This window comes from Cervus elaphus, chromosome 12 (assembly GCF_910594005.1).
Source record: "Cervus elaphus chromosome 12, mCerEla1.1, whole genome shotgun sequence".
NCBI lineage: Eukaryota > Metazoa > Chordata > Mammalia > Artiodactyla > Cervidae > Cervus > Cervus elaphus.
Window position 1 is genome coordinate 51,003,738 of NC_057826.1, and position 19,793 is coordinate 51,023,530.

Consider the following 19,793-nt stretch of genomic DNA (forward strand, 5'->3'; position numbering starts at 1 on the left):
TTCTACTCTGTTCCCACAGGCTCAATGGAATTCCCGGTTTCAATGCTCAACTTAGTCATAAGATAGGTTTGAATGGAATAGGATATATCATTTGACCTTAAGCACAAGTCACCTTTCTCTTTCTAACTTTTATCAGAGAACTCTAGCAAAACCCCATCCCCTTAAACCCTAAAAACTTGCCAACTGGTTTCATTTATGTTAGTCTAATTTTCCCAAAGAGAATATAAATCTCCCTGAAAATGTGGCTGATTTCTGGATTCTTCCTGTACTTTTTTTTTTCTTTCATAGTGCCCAGCACTAAATATTTGTTCACTGAGGCCATTTAAACTTCACTTGGTATGGATATATTATTTTTATCTTAAGCCTCTGATCTTTTCTCACTAGCCCAAATCAGTCATCATAGTTGGGTTCTTGGTGCTAATGCAATTATAACACAAATTCAACTTGGAACTGGAATTGTGGGACAGGACTAACTACAAGGTGATCCTTGAAGTGACCCAAACTATAGTTAGATACTAAGAGTTCCTAACAAAAATTAACAAACAATTTTAAATTCTTACAGAAAAGGCACAGCTCCCCTAAAATTCGTTTGAACATTCTAATTTGAAAAACATTGATGACTACACAGAATAAATCAGAGATGATGAATAGATGTCGATAATGGATAAAGAGGTATCAGATATCCACACCCTCAAAATACACACATTATTTGAACTTCAAGGACCAGAGTGAATTAATATTCATGAGGCAGAAAGAGACAGCCAGTTTAGGGAGAGAACTACCTAGGGCAACAAAGGACACCCAGGGAGGAAGGGGATGTGGGATGAGTTGGGACATAGGAATTGACATACATATACTATTGATACCATGTATAACATAGATTACTAACGAGAACTTACTGTATAGCTCAGGGAACACTACTCAGTGCTCTGCGGTGACCTGAATGAGAAGGAAATCCAAAAAAGAGAGGACATGTGCAAATGTATAGCTGATTCACTTTGCTATACAGTAGAAACTAACACAACATTGTAAAGCAATTATACTCCAATGAAAATTAATAAAAACTAAAAAGGATATTGGTAAATACAAAAAGCTATGACAAATCTAGATAGCATGTTGAAAAGCAGATACATTACTTTGCCAACAAAGGTCCATCTAGTCAAAGCTACGGGTTTGACTAGATGTTTGGATGTAGTATGGATGTATGATGTATGGATGTGAAAGTTGGACCATAAAGAAGGCTGAGTGTCAAAGAATTGATGCTTTTGAAATGTGGTGCTGGAGAAGACTCTTGAGAGTCCCCTGGACTTCAAGGAGATCAAACCAGTCAATCCTAAAGGAAACCAGTCCTAAATATTCATTGGAAGAACTGATGCTGAAGCTGAAGCGCCAATACTTTGGCCACCTGATGCAAAGATCCAACTCATTAGAAATGACCCTGATGCTGGGAAAGATTGAAGGCAGGAGGAGAAGGGGATGACAGAGGATGAGATGGTTGGATGGCATCACTGACTCAATGAACATGAGTGTGAGCAAGCTCCGGGAGATGGTGAAGGACAGGGAAGCCTGGTGTGCTGCAGTCCATGGGGTTAAAAAGAGTCGGACACAACTCAGCAACGAACAACAAAATACCAAAAAAAACAACAACAAAGGAGACCCAAGTCAGACCTCCTGCCATGGTTTCCTGAAGCTTCCCGATTCTTGCCTGGGTCACAAGCCTGACACGGCTAGGTGTGTGGTCAGGGAGCAGGCTGTGACATTGCCCGTATTCCAGTCCCAGTTCTGCACCACCAGCTGTGGCTTGGGAAACTTACTGGACTTCTTCAGCCTCCCTCTCCCCATCTGTAGTACTGGGATTACAATGGCTTGCTTACATACATGACACACACCATGCAGCTAATTATCCTGGGGCCTTGACTCTTATTAACTTTCCAGAGCCATCCTTCAGACCTCCCTATCAACAGAGAAGAGGATTCCTCCTCCGGCTTAGGCTAACCCTTCCATCTTGGCCTGGGACTCCACCATCCTTCCCCCACTTTGGAGAGGCACTCAGCTGGTTACCCCTTCCCTGTCTGCTACACACATCCACTCAGCATCCCAGTGCCCTCTTTCACCTTAAAGTCTCCTCCATCAACACGATATCCCTCTGCAAATACTTTCCTACATCTATCTTGTTCTTCAGAGAAACTAATAGAAAAAGTGGTAATTTTTTTCAAAGGCCAATTCATAACAGGGTTATAAACTTTACACCGATCCTCTGTTCATTTCTCCACTCTGGCAGCCTAGAGACTGACCCACACTCCACTGAAATTGCTCTCCACAGGCTGATAGTGCTTCCCTGATGCCAGATCCAATGGCCATGTGTCACTGACAGTTATGTTCTGGACAGCAACGTTAGACTACATTGAGCCCTCTCTCCTGATGTTCTGTTCCCTAGGGTTTCATGATACCATAGTCTCCTCATTTTCTTCCCACCTCCTTAATCACTTTTTCTCTGCTGCTGCTGCTAAGTCACTTCAGTCGTGTCCGAGTCTATATGACCCCATAGACGGCAGCCAACCAGGCTCCCCCGTCCCTGGGATTCTCCAGACAAGAACACTGGAGTGGGTTGCATTTCCTTCTCCAATGCATGAAAGTGAAAGTGAAGTCGCTGGTGTCTGACTCTTAGCGACCCCATGGACTGCAGCCCACCAGGTTCCTCCGTCCATGGGATTTTCCAGGCAAGAGTATTAGAGTGGGGTGCCATTGCCTTCTCCGATCTTCACTTGAATATCTTACAAACATCTGAAATTCCACGTACCTGAAACTAAACACCTAAATTTTCTTCCAAAATCTGCTACTACTCTTGTCTTCCCTACGCCCATATCTGACAAATCAAAAATGCACTTCTGCATTTGGAAATGTGAGTTTTTTGAACCTCAAGCACACACACGTATATACACACATCAAAATTTAAGCAGGATTACTCCAAAGTATTTGAAATGTTTTTAAAGGGCCTAGAAAAGGAAGGAATCCTATCCCCTTCCTCTACCTGAAAGCAGACTCAGTTCCTTTTCAATGAGATTTACCTTTTTATCTTTAACACTCATCCCCAGATATCAGCTCCTCCAAGAAGGCTTCCCTGAGCCCCTGAGAGCACAATACACAGCTCTCCTCCATGACCCCCTATTTCAACCATTGCACTGTTGAATATCTTAGTAACTTACTATCATCACCACTGGTTAACAGACCTTTCTTCCTCATCAGGATCTGAGCTACTGTTTTATTAATATTTATCTTTGTAATCCAAGTGCCTGACATAAACAAATGCTCAATGATGTTGGCAGAATGAATGCATGGCAAATGCTAAAAAGCTGGATGAGGCAGGAGAGTCCATGATTGAAATTGGAGGCTGAGCATTTTACTTCAGATTCTGTGACTCACTGTGCGACCTTGGCAAGTCTTCTTACGCCCTAGGCCTGGGTTTTTACGTCTTTTAAGGAAACGGGAACAACAACAGTATCACCTTCCCCACAGGGTTACTGAGACAATTAAATGAGATGCAGTCCATAACATTTCTTAGCAGGTTCTGTAATATTTTGGGGAATCTACTGGGTCAGTGAATAGAAGGCAACAGAGCAGGGGAGGTGAGAAGACAGAGGAAATTTACAAAGTTCTACTCACGTGATATAAACTCCAGTTCCCTATCTCCTCCATTTTGAAAATGAAAACCGTGTCAAGATAACAAAGATAATCTAAAGGATTGTTGGCTAACAATGTGATCAGTGATTAATGGGGTTTAGGTGGGAGGAGGCACTGAATAGATATAGGAATGGAATACTGGTGCCTTTGTGGTGCTTGAGCTTTCTCAGGAGGTGAGGAGAAGGGCCAAAGACCTGGAGCACAAGAATATGTTTTCTCCCTGAAAAAGATCACAGTGCTATACCTAACCCAAATGGAATTAAAATGGTTAAAGTCACCAAGCAGCTCAGCATTCATTAGGGATTCGGGCACAGGCGATGCTCAAGCACTAATATTAACTATGGTTCTTAGCCTTTGGAGTTGGCGAGATGAACCCAGCTTCCTGCAGACCAAACACTTATGCTAATTGAGGAGAAACTTTCTGAAAAAATTTTTTTAAAAAGGCAGCCAAATCTAAGAGACCTGTCAACGCCAGGGTCATCAGTGAAGTGATAACCAGCAAAGAGCTGAAATCAAAGGCTGCATCTGCCTCCCTGTGCACATTCTGTTCAGTGGGAGCCCACGGTGGTCACAGCTCCTTTAACAATATTTATAATGAAGGAACGACGTCGGAGATGTCAACCTTGATTATTCATAAAGCGTCCTCCTGCTCAGATCCACCCCGGGGCTAACAGTAAAAGTACCTGATTCCCAATTCTCAAACACAAAAGCACACAGAGCTTGAAAGAGGAGCTGACTAATAAAGTTTGCATATCCCTAAGAAAAGGAGCATCCAAGGAAGAAGAAAAGGAATGGCAAGATTAAACAAAAACAGTAAGCTTGGATGGGAAATGATAAAAATTTTAAAAGGCAAGAACTTAAATCTATTTTCCTCTTTTTTTCCTAACGTCCTTGTTCATTTACATTTCAGTATAAGCCATTCGGAGGAAACAGCTGTTTCATCTCCGACTAGAACGCTGAGGTGCTTTGAACACTTACTGTGGGAGCATAATGTTGCTAAACTCTATTCTGGAGAGGAGTCTAGCGGCTTTAAATTGTGAGGAGAGGCAGAGAGAGGCCTTCATCTCTGGTTCTATTAGACAAGGAGGCCTCAGAGCAGAGGCTCTGAGGACTCACTGAGGTGGTCTATGTGGGGTGAAGAGTCCCAGGCCAGCTCTGGAATTTACACCCACCTTCTCCAGCCCCCTAGAGCTCTATGACCTAGTTACTTATTCTTTCTCAGTTTCCTCACTTGTAAGATGGGAAGAATAATACCACCTCCTAGGGCTCTGAGAATATTTAATAAATGAGGAAAATAAAACCCAGAGCTGGGATGATGAAAAAGTTAAAGCATTAGTCTCTCAATCATGTCTGACTCTTTGCAACCCCATGGACTGTAGTCGCCCAGGCTCCTCTGTCCACAGAATTCTCCAGGAAAGAATACTGGAGTGGGTAGCCATTCTTCTCCAGGGGATCCTCCCAACCCAGGGATTGAACCTGGGTCTCCTGCATTGCAGACAGATTCTTTACTGTCTGAGCTACCAGGGAAGCTGGGATGATAGTCAGCACTTAATGCCACTTGGGCTTCCCTTATAGCTTAGTCGGTAAAGAATCTGGCCTGCAGTGTGGGAGACCCAGGTTCGATCCCTAGTTGGGAAGATCCCCTGGAGAAGGAAATGGCAACCCATTCCAGTATCCTTGCCTGGAAAATCTCATGGACAGAGGACCCTGGTGGGCTGCAGTCCATGGGGTCGCAAAGAGTTGGGCACAACTGAGCGACTAACATTTACTAATGCCACTTACTTGCTGTTATTATCAATCCCAAGAAGTCTGGTCAAGTAGAAATTGAATTGTTTGCTTTTGGAGTTGATTTTAATAGAGCTATGGTTTGAGCTTATGGTAATAACATGTTGACTGTCAAATATCCTAACTCTTCTCTCCTGGGCACACACTGGACCAGATTCCTGGTCCCTATGGTTGGGTAGGGTCGTGTGACTAGTTCTGACAAATAATTGTGAGAAGAAATACTATGTACCACTTTTAGGCCAGAGCTTTAATCGGCAGTGTAAAACCTGCCAGAACTCTCTTGCTGTTGCCATGATACCTACAAATGTTCAAAACGATGGACCATTCCATCAACCTGTTCCGGGGTTTATAAATCTCTTGAATTTTAGCTGATTTAATATCTTTTCTCATTTTTGGAAACCCTTAGTTAGTAGCTATTCAAATATTGGTTCTGCCTCATTATCTCTATTGGATGTGACCACAAAAGACATGTACAGGGTGTTCTTGCAGCAAATGTTCACAATAGTTAAAAATGAGAAGCAACATCAAAATTCATCAAGAAGAGGATCACTAAAGTGAATTATATTCATTCAGTGAAATATTACGTAGCAGTTAAAATGTGAACCAATCATATACAAATAAATATGTACAATTCACAAAAATCTCATAAGAATAAAGTATTTTTAATATAAAAAATGCTACATATATTTAGAGGCACATAAAGATGTAGCTAAAAGTATAAAAGTATGCATGTGTGTATGCTCAGTTGCTTCATTTGCGTCCAACTCGTTGTGACCCTAAGGACTATAGCCCTCCGGGCTCCACTGTCTCCAAGCAAAAATACTGGAGTGGCTTGCCATGCCCTCCTCCAGGGGACCATCCTGACCCAGGGATCAAATCCCCATCAGCTGCATTGTAGGCAGATTCTTTACTGCTGAGCCACTGGGGAAGCCAATGTAAAAGTATACATGAGAATTATAAATATAAAATCAGAATAGAGGTGGCTTCTGAAGGAAAAAAAAAAGTATTACAATCAGAGGTTGAGTATTAACTCTAAATATAACATCTTATTACTTATAAAAAGAAAAATATGAAGTACATATCACAAAAAGGTTATAACTGTGTATGTTTTAAATTTTTCAAAATTTTTAAACAAACATGACTAAATGAACATAGAAAGATACATGCCAAGGCATGTTCTGCTAAATAACAGAGTCATTCCTGAACACAATTTATTTAAAAGGTACTTGTTATTTCGGTCCAGTCTCTACAGAGATCCAAAACTACAATAGGTTAGACAAGTCATAAGTCTCTCTTCTGTAATCATAGTCTAGGAGCTGGTCGTCCAGGACTGGCAGCACAGTTCTGCCATCTTCAACCCCATGTCCCCATAACAAAATAGATCGATGCTCCACCGTCTCCATCACATCTACAGAAGAGCCGATGGGAGAGCAGGAAAATGTCGAGGAGACTACACTTCATCCCTTTTAAGGTTATAACATGAAATTGCCACACATAGCTCCTTTTCATATCATATTTGTGAGAACTTTACTGCGTGGCCACATCTTGTAAGGGAATGTGACAAGTGTACTCTCTGGCTAGGAAACCACACAACCAGCCAAACCTTGCAGTTCTACTGGGTTGGCCAAAAAGTTCATTTGGATGCATCCATCACATCTTATGGAAATACCCAAAAGAACTTTTTGGCCAACCCAATATTACTGAAGGAAGAATTAAAGAATGAACACAGCTGAACCACAAGCCACCTCTGCCATAGGATAGATTAGGCGGAACTATGACAGAGATGCAGCAGGAACATTTACAAAGGGGAGACTTGTCCTTCTGTCTTTATCTTGGGATCCAGCCTCACAAATAGTCTCTGCTCATCTTTCATTTCCAGAGGTGCCTAGCTCTAGTCTTACTCAGCTGTCCTGCATCCCATAAGCACCTTCCAAGAGCTAGACACTCTATGAGGTACTAGAAGTTCAAAGATGGAATGACATGGACCTTGCCTTCAAGAGAAAAACATAATTACGACACCCATGGTCAGCACTAAAATGGCAGTATCGTTGGTTTAATCTGAGCATTGGGGTGGATCTGTGAGCCAGCCAAAAGAGCCTCTGAAGGCTTCTCTGTAGTCTCTCCGGGCTTCACAGGGCATGTGGTCCTGGAAGTGAGGCTTGCAGTTTGCGAAGGAAGCTCTCAGGGAGATAAGGTTCTGACCAGAGAGAATAAAATACGCAGAGAAGGGGAAGCATAACATGTACAAGAAAGCAAAGATGTTCAGTGTGATGTAAATTAATAACACAGTGAGCCAAAAAGGAAGCTGGCAGCTTGCATGAATATCTTGCATAGCTTGCATAAATATCTTTCTAGAAATGCTATTTCATAGTTACCTGTTCATCTATGTATTTTTATAAGTACTAATCAAGACTTGAGGCAGCTTCCAGACTATCATCTGACCAAGCTTATCCGTATTAGATAGCCCCTTGACTAATGCTCATAAAGCCCACCGTACCTCTCTCTCAAACTTTCATCGCCATTGTAGTTCATTATGTCAACAAGTTTCAGTGTTTGTAAGCTCCATGACTGATTCATAAGTCTGTCTCTAGTGCCTCATGCAGAGCTGGCCCATAGTAGGCACAGAAGAAATATGTATAGAAAGAGTGAATAAATAAATGAAAAAGTAAATGACTGACACCCAACAGGATTCATAACCTGAACCTCCTACACTGTTGGTGGTAATGTAAATTGGCACAGCTACTATGGAGAACAGTTTGGAGGTTCCTCAAAAATCTCAAACTTGATTTTAGATTTGATTGATTGATTGACTGATCCTGCAATCCCACTGTGGGGCATGTATCTGGAGAAAACTAATTTGAAAAGATATATGCACCCCAACATCCATAGCAACACTATTTACAACAGCCAAGACATGGAAGCAACCCAAACACCTATCCATAGAAGAATGGATAAGGAAGATATGGTAGGGACTTCCCTGGAGGTCTGGTGGTTAAGACTCTGTGGTTCCACCGTAGGGGGTGTGGGTTTGATCTCTGGTCAGGGAACAAAGATCCTGTATGTCGTAAGGTGCAGTCAAAAAATAAATAAAATAAAAAATAAAAAAGATGCAGTAAATATATGCAATGGAATATTACTCAGCCATGAAAAGGAATGAAATAATGCCCTTTCCAGCAACATGGATGGACCTAGAGAGTGTCATACAAGGGAAGTGAAGTCAGAAGAAAGTGAAGTCAGAGTTGTGAAGTCAGAGAAAGATAAATATCATATTATACCTCTTATATGCAGAATCTAAAATATATATATATATACAAATGAACTTATTTATAAACAGAAATAGAGTCACAGATACAGAAAACATCTACAAAGAGGAAAGGTGGGGAGAAACGATAGATTGGGAGTTTGAAATTGACAGATATACATTGCTATATTTAAAATAACCAACAAGGACCTACTGTATAGCAGAGGTAACTCTACTCAATATCCTGTAATAATATAAATGGGAAAAGAATTTTAAAAGAACAGATACATGTATATGTATAACAATCATTTTGCTGTACATCTGAAACTAACACAACATTGTAAATCAACTACAGTCCAATATAAAATAAAACTGAAAAGTTATCATTACCAAAGGGGAATGCAGGTGAGGAAAGATAAATTAGGAGTTTGGGATTAACATATACACACTACTATATATAAAATATAGATTGCCAACAAGGACCTAGTATATAGCACAGGGGACTATACTCAACATCTTGTAATTACCAATAATGGAAATCAGTCTGAGGGACTTCTCTGGTGGTCTAGTGGCTAAGACTCTGCATTCCCAATGCAGGGGGGCCTAGGTTTGATTCCCAGTCAGGGAACTAGATCCTGCATGCCTCAACTAGGACCCAGTGCAGTCAATTAAATAAATATTTTTTAAAAAGAACCTGAAAAAGAATAAATATATACATACACACTATCTTAGTAACACAAGATAATGTCAAAGCTCTTTTTTGTGCAACTATTTCATGATGGGAGAATAAATTCTTTTAATCACTTTTTTTTTTTTTTACTAACTGTTCATCATTACTCATGTCCATATTGTCAGCTGTTTCTACATAAATGAACTATATACCTATAGACACCAGCAACAGAGGACTTGTCTGAGAGAGAAAAGTAGCAAAGAATATATAATATTGTCACCTGCTCTCCTGCACTATAAATTCTGCTTGTATAAAGTAGATATTCCAGAAGAGAAAGACAGTCAGTCCCTCCTTTGCTCACATTCATGTTCATTTTTTAGCTAGAAAAAAAAATAATTGTTAAAATTCCAAGCAAAAGCCCTTATGCATAAGGCATGAATAAAAGACTATTTGCTATACAAGAGCTGATTTGGTTATGAACAGGAGAAAGGTGGAAAGAGAGAGAGAGAGTCCAGAGGTAATTCAAAGAATGCCGACAGAATGTAAGTGAAGCTAATCGCGTCAATTCTCTTTGAACGGCTCCTGCCCTTTTTTATTACAGATTCCACATGCAGCTGGTGACGTGGCTCTGCTCCACACTCAACTTAAAGCCATCAGAAATTCTCTCTGTGGAACTTCCATGGAGGATTCCACCTGGTGTAAGTAAGCCACATTTCATTTTTACAGTGGCCTAATTAAGGTGTTCCAGTCCACACTGGTTCCATAAACGGTACCATAAAAAGCTGCTATTTACAAATTTTGCAAGCAAGCAATGGATTCCACTACCCTACAAGGAGCAAAATGCCATTTAAAAATTACCATCATGGAAGAGCACTGGACAAGTTGTCAGCAACCCACTTCACCCAACATTCAGTAAAGACCAACCCAGATTCCTGCCTGCCTAGATACTGGAACTTCTCCACCAGGTAGCTCAAATTTTTAATTTTAAAATGCCTAAATTTTAGCAAAATGCCAAATTTTATCCTCACCTCTATTCCAATGACCCAAGAAGTAGTTTCAGAAGATGACCAAGTTCCTCCCATACCAACAAACATAGGAAGTGAGGTAGCCATTTTTCACCCTCGAAAGGATTAGCTCATTAACTGAGGATCCAAAGCTCCAGGTAACATCCAGCCTCAAGCGAGTAATCCCAGCTGCTGCCACTCCTGGTGACATGAAGCGACATTTCACAAAAAGTGTTTTACCGATTAATGTTTTGCTTCTTTATGCATCTGGAGGTTGATCACCCTATAAAGTGAAAGTTAAGTCTCTCAGTCATGTCCAACTCTTTGCAACCCGATGGACTATAGCCCGCCAGACTCCTTCATCCATGGGATTATCACCTTATACCACAGTTTTAATTCATTTCACAGCTGGTCGTGCTCCTTTTTAATATGTGGGAAAATGGACCTTTAAATATAGGTTTCAAAACAAACTTTTCCTTCCAAAGACTCCTTCTTTTTTTCTTTCAACTTCTTTGTCCCAGAAAAGGTTGCTTGCTTGTTTTGTTTTTTAACTTGTGTTATCAAGTAAACAGTGTTTCCAAGCAGACAGGCCGCAGGTAAAGCAGGTCAGTTTTCCTCCCCCCCCCCTTTTTTTTTTTTTTCCTCCCCTTTTTATATGGTTCATGGGCTTCTCAAGCAAGAATAACTGGGGTGGTTTGCCATTCTCTCCACCAGGGGACCACATTTTGTCAGAACTCTGCACTGTGATCTGTCTCTCTTGGGTGACCCTGCATGGCATGGCTCATAGCTTCATTGAGTTATGCAAGCCCCTTCACCATGATAAGGCAGTGATCCACGAAGCGGTTTTTTGGGAAAGACTGAAGGCAAATGAGAAGAGGGCGGCAGAGGATGAGATGATTGAATAGCAACACCGACTCAAGTAGACATGAGCCTGGGCAAACTCTGGGAGACGGTGAGGGACAGGGAGGCCTGCAGTCCATGGGTCACAAAGAGCTGGACATGACTTAGTGACTGAGTAACAACTTCCTCCCCTGTGTGAGTGCTATAGAGCAGAGGTATCTGCTTCACCATCAGGGCAGATTTGAACATCCATACCCACTCAGGACAGAAAAAGAACATGGGTCTCATTTTTCCATAAGTACATGTGAGAAAGTAACCCAAAATTAGGCAACTGTGCAACCATTCTTGTGACCACTCAAAAATAAAGCACCATCCACAACCCCGAATGGAAGACTTTTTCTTTCCTAAAGAAACACATTATGTAAACATTTTAAATACCCTAACAAACATTCAGACAGGCTTGCAGAACTTTGGCCGAATCACTAAAACATTTGGTCTGTCATACATAAATTTCATGCCCCTTCTATGGAAATGACCGTTCAGAAGGCAAAAAAAAAAAAAAAAAAAGTTGAGGGTTACATTGGCCAAATTCTTTGGTTGCCAGCTTTAAAGTTTTTCCATCCTGTGAAAGGCATTCATACATTTAAAGGACTCTGTCCACTATCCCCCACCTCTTCTATTTTGTCAACAGCAACAACATAAGAAATAAAATGTATAAGGCACCACACATTACATCCTCCAAATTCATTTCTTCATCTATCAGCCATGCAGTGCTTCTTACTACTGAAGATTTCAAATACTTCTTACCTATGGCTTCCATTCCATGCCTGCATGCTCAGTCTGTAAGTCGGGTCCAACTCTTTGCGACCCCATGGACTGCAGCTCGCCAGACTCCTCTGTTCCTGGGATTTCCCAGGCAAGAATACCAGAGTGGGTTGCCATTCCCTTCTCCAGGGAATCTTTTTCCAACCCAGGGATTGAACCTCTATCTCCTGCATTGGCAGGCAGATTCTTTACCATTGAGCTACCTGGCAAGCCCTTCCAAACCACAACTGTACCTAAATCAAAGATAAGGTATACTGGAACTGAGAAGAAAGTAAGAAATTTAGATTCCTTTTTCTATCTCTAATGGCCAGGACACTTAAAGGATGTCCTTTTATATTTTTAATCCCAGGTCCCTAGAAGCAAAATGTATAAGTATTCATAGCATAAAACAAAGGGAATCAAAAGAATAATTTCATGCCACAACTATTATTATGAGCGATAAAATGGCTATTTAGAAGGCAGTTCACACTTTAACCACTTTTGGAAACAGATGGTTCTAAATGTGACTAATTTTCCTCAACATTTAACAGCAGCATCAGAAATTAAACATGTTACAGAAACCATAAAGGTTAGGTCCCACCCCTGTTTTTATCAGTGTTGTCTATTAGGGAAATCATACCACATTAACGTATTTACATTAATTGAAGGAGGAAGCTTGAAGAAAATCAAGAATTAGCTATTCACTGCATACTCCAAAGGGAAGGCTGGTTTCTCCTTTTCCATTTTAAATCAAACACTTGCTGGTTTCCCTTCTGGCCAAAGAAAGTTGATGGATCAAGTTCAGGTTTTAAAATAAATTCCCTTAGCGAGAATCCTGATACATTCCCAGGAGCTATAGCATATTTCCGCCTCAGATGAATAAGAATGTTCTACTTGTAAATGTCTTTGTCTATCAAATAGTAAGAGGGCTTGAAGCAGCAATCCCAACTCTAATCCTGGTTTTGTCTGAACCTACAGCAAACAATCAAGGAAGAATGCAGATTTATTCACTCCTCCTGGTGGCTTCCCCGGTGACTCAGATGGTAAAGAATCTGCCTGCAATGCAGGAGAGCCAGGTTTGATCCCTGGGTTGGGAAGATCCCCTGGCAAAGAGAATATTCTTGCCTGGAGAATTCCATGGACAGAGAAGCCTGGTGGGCTACAGTCTATGGGGTCGCAAAGATTGGGACACAGCTGAATGACTAACACTTTCACTTTCCCCTGGTGGTTTACACAGGCACGGTTCCAACTCCAAGCCTTGATATGCACTGGCTGTATTGACTTCTCAACTAGCCAGCTTCAGTGAAAATTGTTTCCCCAAGCCCTCTGTGTTCATATATGACTTAGATAATATAAAAATGTAAAGTATTTGTAAAGACTTCTGAAATCCTTCATTCTAAAGATGTGATCTTCATTAGTATCTCCTGTCCTTCCTTTTCAAGGATGCATTTAAAATGATTTATGAAGAAATACAGATATGGATGTTATGTTTGAATCTCAAAATGTCAACCTCCAAATAAGCAGGGGGACTGGGTGTCACCTACCATTCCCAACAAAGGCAGAGGGACAGCAAAAGTCCTGAGACAGGTGAATGGGGGTGAGGAAGGAAACAGGGAGCCTGGTGAGCTCAAAGCCTTAGGGTCCTTCAGTCTGAGAAGATGTAGAATGAAAAGAGGGATGACCAAGGATGACCAAAGTCTTTAAGCTCATTAGGAAGAGAGAAAGCATCAATAAGAGCTTGTTCACACAACTCGAATAGAACTGGGGGGACTTCCCTGGTGGTCTAGTGGTAAAGAATATGTCTTGCAATGCAGGGAATGAGGGTTTGACCCCTGGTTGGGGAACTAGGATCCCACATGCTGCAGAGCAATTAAGCCCAAGCATCACAACTACTGAGCCTGCACACCGCAACTAGAGAGTTTATGCATTGCAGCTAAAGATGACGCGAGGAAGGTCCCACAGCTGCAACTAGACCCGACATAGCCAGATAAGTAAGAACTAGGGAACGGCTGGGGGCCTGAAAAGAAGGGCAATTTTGATATTGCAAACAGCAGCATTTAGGATAAAACAGTGCTTTCCACAGGAAATCGATGTAAGCACATAATTTCCTCCAGCCTCCTCCCTTTTTGTAATGATCAAATGAACTAATATCTGTAAAGCTCTAGAAGAGTATACATGTGAAGTGATCAATGGCTACTTATCATCAACATCATCATCATCAATTCCTTCTACCAAACTACAAGATTCTTAGAGCCTGGGTTGTATCTCATTCACGTTTTAATTCCCGCACAGTGCCCTGCACAGAGAACACGTGTCTGCAGGCCAACATTAAACAACCAGCTCTCCAGGGATGGGGAAAACTGACGTGGAGTGATGACCAGTTTCCATGGTATAAATACCCTCATCAGGATGAAGTTCAAGCAACCAAGATGATGTCACTGAAAATGGTATTGGGAAGAGATGCACATCTTCCTTTCTTGGGGGCTGTAAAAGCTGCTCCAGTCCATGACTGGATTCATTTAGTAAATAATTATGGAACTGAAAATGGGCCAAACCTTAAATGATTTTATACGATGGCCAGCAAAGAGCCAGGTACATGACTGCTGGGAGTAGAAGCATCCATTCACCATCACCTGTACTCGCAGTAAAATAATCAAGTTTTTCTCCCAATCAAGAATTTGACCTCTTCATCACTCATTATGTCACTATGACCAAGGAATTCTACTTATAACTTTAGTAGAAAACCTTGTCATAACAAGATACATGGGAGCTGTATGTGCCCATAAACAAAAACTACGTGCTATGGTATTTACTGTCACCAATAAAATGTATACTATGGGTTAATAAACCAGGAACACTAAGTAATAAATGAAATGAATATGAGTCACTCAAGAGAAAAAAACCACAAAGCATTAGAACACTTAGTGAATTCTCAGTTAATATAATTTCTTCTTGTGAAGAAGCCTTCCTTCTACACAGACTCAAGGCCCTGTTGTCCTTGAATGGTCCACATCAACTCCCTCTTGATCTACTAATAGTCTAGTCCCACACTAGGTCCCTCCCAGGGCATGCTGCCTCAGCCACTTGGGCACGGCAGCAGGTCACTCTGGGGTTCTGTCTCCCTGCATTTCACTGAGCTCTCCCTAACCTTTTCTGAAGGTACTCAGAAACAGAAATGTACTTTGAACTGTTTTTCTGCTTAGCAAAATTAGTCTCTGAAATCTCTGCCTGAAATCTGTTTTCTTTCCCTCCTCTTTTAAAATGAGGCCCAGCTTAAAGATTCTAAACTTAGCAGGAGACTACATTGGATCTCCTGCTAAGTGAATTGGTGGAGAGACTTCATTGATCACTCGTTGATCAATATGTCAGTCATGGGGCTAGTGATAAGATGAGGGTAGGATGCATGGGTATTAAGACAATATGGTATGTTTTCTGACTTTAACAAGCTTGCCACCCAGTAGGAGAGCTAAACAAACAAAACTCTAATATTTTAATTTTATTTTAAGTAGATAATTTGAATATAATATGATACAACAGGGAAACACATGGGCAGTAGATGCTGTAGGAACTAAAAGGAAGTCACTAAACCCAGTCTGTGAGTTGGATGGAGTCACAGGAGGTTTCCCATATAGATAAGCCTGACCCTGAGTTTTTGCTTGTTTCTTTTTTAATGCAGGATTTATCAAGGTAACATTTATACACAGTGAAAATTATATTTTTAGGTATACAATTTTGTGAATTTTAACAAATGAACATGGGTACACAGCTATTAGCCCAATCAAGAGATAGGATATTTCCATTCCCTTAAAACGCTCCCTTAAACCCTGTTGTGGTCAAACTCTTTCCTCCAATTCAGCCACTGGCAATCCCTGATATGATTTCTATGCCTATAGTTTTGCCTTTTTCATAATGTCCTCCAATAAAGGGAATCATAGAGTACGTAGCTCTTTGTGTCTAGCCTTTTTTATTCATCATAAATGCTTCTGAGACTTATAAATGTTGTTGTGCACATCAGTAGTTTGTTCCTTTCTATCACTGAGTAATATTCCATTGTATGCAAGTATCCCAGTTTGTTTATCCATACATCAGTTGAGGGACTTTTGGACTGTTTTCATTTTGGGCAACTATAAATAATGCTGCTACAAACAAAAATAAAAGAAAATGAGCCCCAGCTTTGGTTGCTTTCATCTGCAAGGAGGAACACTATTTTTGTTCTCATTTCTGTTTCAAACTGCTCAGTCTTTCTTGATGTATCTCCCTCAGTCTCCTCTTGACTTCTCTCAATCTCTGAGTGAGTGTGAATTTCTGCGTGTCTATTTAATCACAGGGCTTCTTCGGCATGAGATGTAACTTACAATGAAAAGCTTCTCTCAGTTAATGCCTCACTAACCAAACTCTTTCCTTCAAGAAAAAGTCTTCACACTTCAGGCAGAAATCATCATACTCTGCCAGTACATCATGTATCTCTCACCTCCGGACATCTCTGAGTGTTTTTCCCTCCCAGTCCCAGTTAAAACGGTCCATACCTCTCTTCTCCTTAAAGAAGATACACAGCTTTTCCAGGTCTAATAAACAGATAACCAAGACTGCCAAAAAAAAAAAATCATCAACCTAACCAAGTACAATAAAATGTAATTGGGGTTTGGATCACAGACATCCATAAAGAACTATGTATTTGATTTCATTGAGTTTATTGTTCTAATACCAGGTGACATTCATCAGTGGATCGGTCTACAAATTATTAAATCTCATCAAAGAAGATTCTACACTCTTGCTTTCCTTGGCAGAAATAAATCCCTTGTTTAATATATGTGAGGAGACAAATTAATCCTCCCTATACATAATTCCTGCCAAAGAGAGCTCTATCATAACATACATCATGCAGATGCTTAAAAAATAGTGTCTTATTTTTAATAGTCATTAAAAGCATTTTTAAATTCATGGATTCTGGAGTCTGCACCCTAGTAGGAGGGATAATGGAACCAACTTATGAAGAAGGCTTGACAAAGGAGGCTCAAGGATTTAGCAAAACATGTAATTTGGGAACCCCTGTTTAAAGAAAACATACCAAGGGCTTCCCTGGTGGTCCAGTGGTTAAGAATCCACCTGGAAATGCAGCGGACGTGGGTTTAATTCCTAGTCGGGGAAGATGCCACATGCTGCAGGGCAACTAAGCCTGTGTTAGTTAACTACTGAGCCCATGTGCCTAGACCCCATCATCTGCAATAAGAGAGGCCCCCATGATGAGACGCCTGCACACTGCAACTAGAATGTAGCCCCAGCTTGCCTCAACTAGAGAAAGCCTGTGTGTAGCAATCACTGACTTGATAGACGTGAGTTTGAGCAAGCTCCAGGAGTTGGTGATGGACAGGGAAGCCTGGCATGCTGCAGTCCATGGCATCACAAAGAATCAGATATGACTGAGCGACTGAACTGAAATGAGTGTAGCAATGAAGACCCAGGGCAGCCAAAAATAAACATGATAAATAAATATTTTTAAAAAAACACAACAATAATGAATATAAAATTAGGTATAAAAGAAAATCTTTACTTCACTTGGGTATGTGCAAAGTGAGGAGTCCTGAAAATTAAATTTCATAAGCTTCATGGTAAACTACCTCCCACCTAGGTTTTCCTAAGAGTTCCTACCAGTACTTTCTACATGTTAAACCCATTACTGAGGGATGCCTACTTAATCATCATCCCAGCCTTCTGAGAAATGCACTGTTTCTAGCTTTGCTGCAAACTGAAGATACCAAGGTTTAAAAAGGTTCAGCAACGTGTCCAAGGTCACAGTGCCACAGAGGATAGAGTGAGCACCTAACTCCAGCACCCTATGGTTAGCCAGAACACAATGTGGCCTCCTAAGACTGAAAGATTATACGGAAGTCTTACTTCTACATTTCTCAACATTAGTTTATTTTTATTCCATCCTAACTTTCCCAAGCAAAAAAAGGCACAAACATAAGAGTGTTTAAAGTGCACATAAATCTGGACCTTGGAGTTGCACAGAAGCGACTCCATCAGTAGGTCTTATGTTTTCATCCCCAACTGCTCCAATTCAATCCTCCCAAACACAATGAGCCCCTTCATCAGTCATGGCCAAATGGGTTTCGAGTGGATGAAGGTTATCGCTGCTGGTTGTGGGGTTCTCCAAATCACTAAATTCAGATCATTTCGAATGTCAAACTGGCACTTAACAGGCAACAGCTGAGAATCTGACTTGATTTTATTTTGGAGTAAAATCCTTTCCGAGCTAAGGTATTATACGATAATTCCTCACATTACCTAGAAGTGTCATCAAATAGAAAATAAAGATATTCTTCACCTCCTTAAGTAATTCAGAAACATTGGAGATGATCCTTCTAATGCAGAAAGCTCAGGAATAAAGTTGCTCACTTTCAATGGGAGCATTAACTTCCTTAGGACCCAGAAGCTATCGGGTGCAGTGAAAATAGGTAATTTAACAAATGGACCCTAAGAGGCAGAAAGAGCTAAGTATCTAATGTATCCACCACCAAATGTCATTTAAAACTGAAATTAAAGCCACAAAGACCTGTGCAAGCATGAATTAAGCTAATCAAGAGTGTTTACCAAACATATTGTACTTCACACACAACATACACACACACATAGAGCCTTGCTAAGCAATACTACTGTTATATTCCAACCAGAAAGAGAGAGCTTTAGACAGATTTGTCAATGTCATCCCTATTTTCAAAGCAATTTAAGAACAGCTTACTTGCTTAACAATTAAGAACCATTTGCTGTCAATATGCACGGGTGTTCAGTTGTGTTTGACTCTTTGGAACCTCATGGAGAGTAGCCCACCAGGCTCCTGTCGATGGGATTTTCTGGGCAAGAATACTGGAGTGGGTAGCCATTCCCTTCTCCAGGGGATCTTCCCAACCCAGGGATTGAACTCGTGTCTCCTGTATTTACTGCATTAACAGGCAGATTCTTTACCATTGAACCACCTGGGAAGCCCTTTGCTATCAGTAATGGAGGGGAAAGAAAAGGGAGAAAAGCGTTGTGTTCCTAAATTCTGGCTGGCATACTAAGAAAAATTATCCAGATGAACTGAATGGCCTCCTGCTTCTGCCATCTCTTTTCTGTAACACACTCTGGTCTAAAGATGCGCTCCCTACAACAGTGTGGGGCACCAAGGACAAGTCTGAAGGGACTAAATAAGCAGGAACCTAAAGTCAGGATCCTATAAGCTTGTTTGAACTGAAGGGGCCCAAATGCAGCGTAATCTCGGAGTCACATCACTCGCCAAGGAGTTGAATTTGGTATGGAGTGGAGCTATTTTGAGCCTCATACAAAGTTAAAGTTATTATTTTTTCAAGAATCCAAAAGATCTCCTTGGAGGTTACTTAAACACTCTGAGCATCACTTTTTTCTTTTTTTCCTTCAAATATTTTTTGAACACCATGTGCCAGGCACTGAGGTAGGAGCTCTATGTAGATAGTCATTCATCTATGATTATCTTGTTCATTCTTTTGACCCCAGGAAATAGCATGGTACCTGGCATACAGCAGGTGGCTCAAACATAGCATCATCATCGTATCACTCTTGTTAATGGTGGAGGCATTCAAAGGTGACACAGAGGCCAATGTTTTTCAGAGGTGCACTCCTATCAGGCTCAGAGAAGCCCTAAGTCCTGACTCGTGTGTGTGTGTGTGTATTAGTCACTCAGTCATGTCCAACTCTGCAATCCCATGGACTATAGGCCGCCAGGCTCCTCTGTCATGGACTTAGCCAGGTA

The 19,793-nt window shown here is 41.0% G+C and overlaps 1 long non-coding RNA gene across 1 annotated transcript in view; it reads right to left on the reverse strand.

Moving 5' to 3' along the window:
* LOC122705142 overlaps window positions 1-19,793 on the reverse strand; it is an 80,447-nt gene that overhangs the window by 16,797 nt on the left and 43,857 nt on the right. The gene's annotated exons all lie outside the window — the stretch shown is intronic.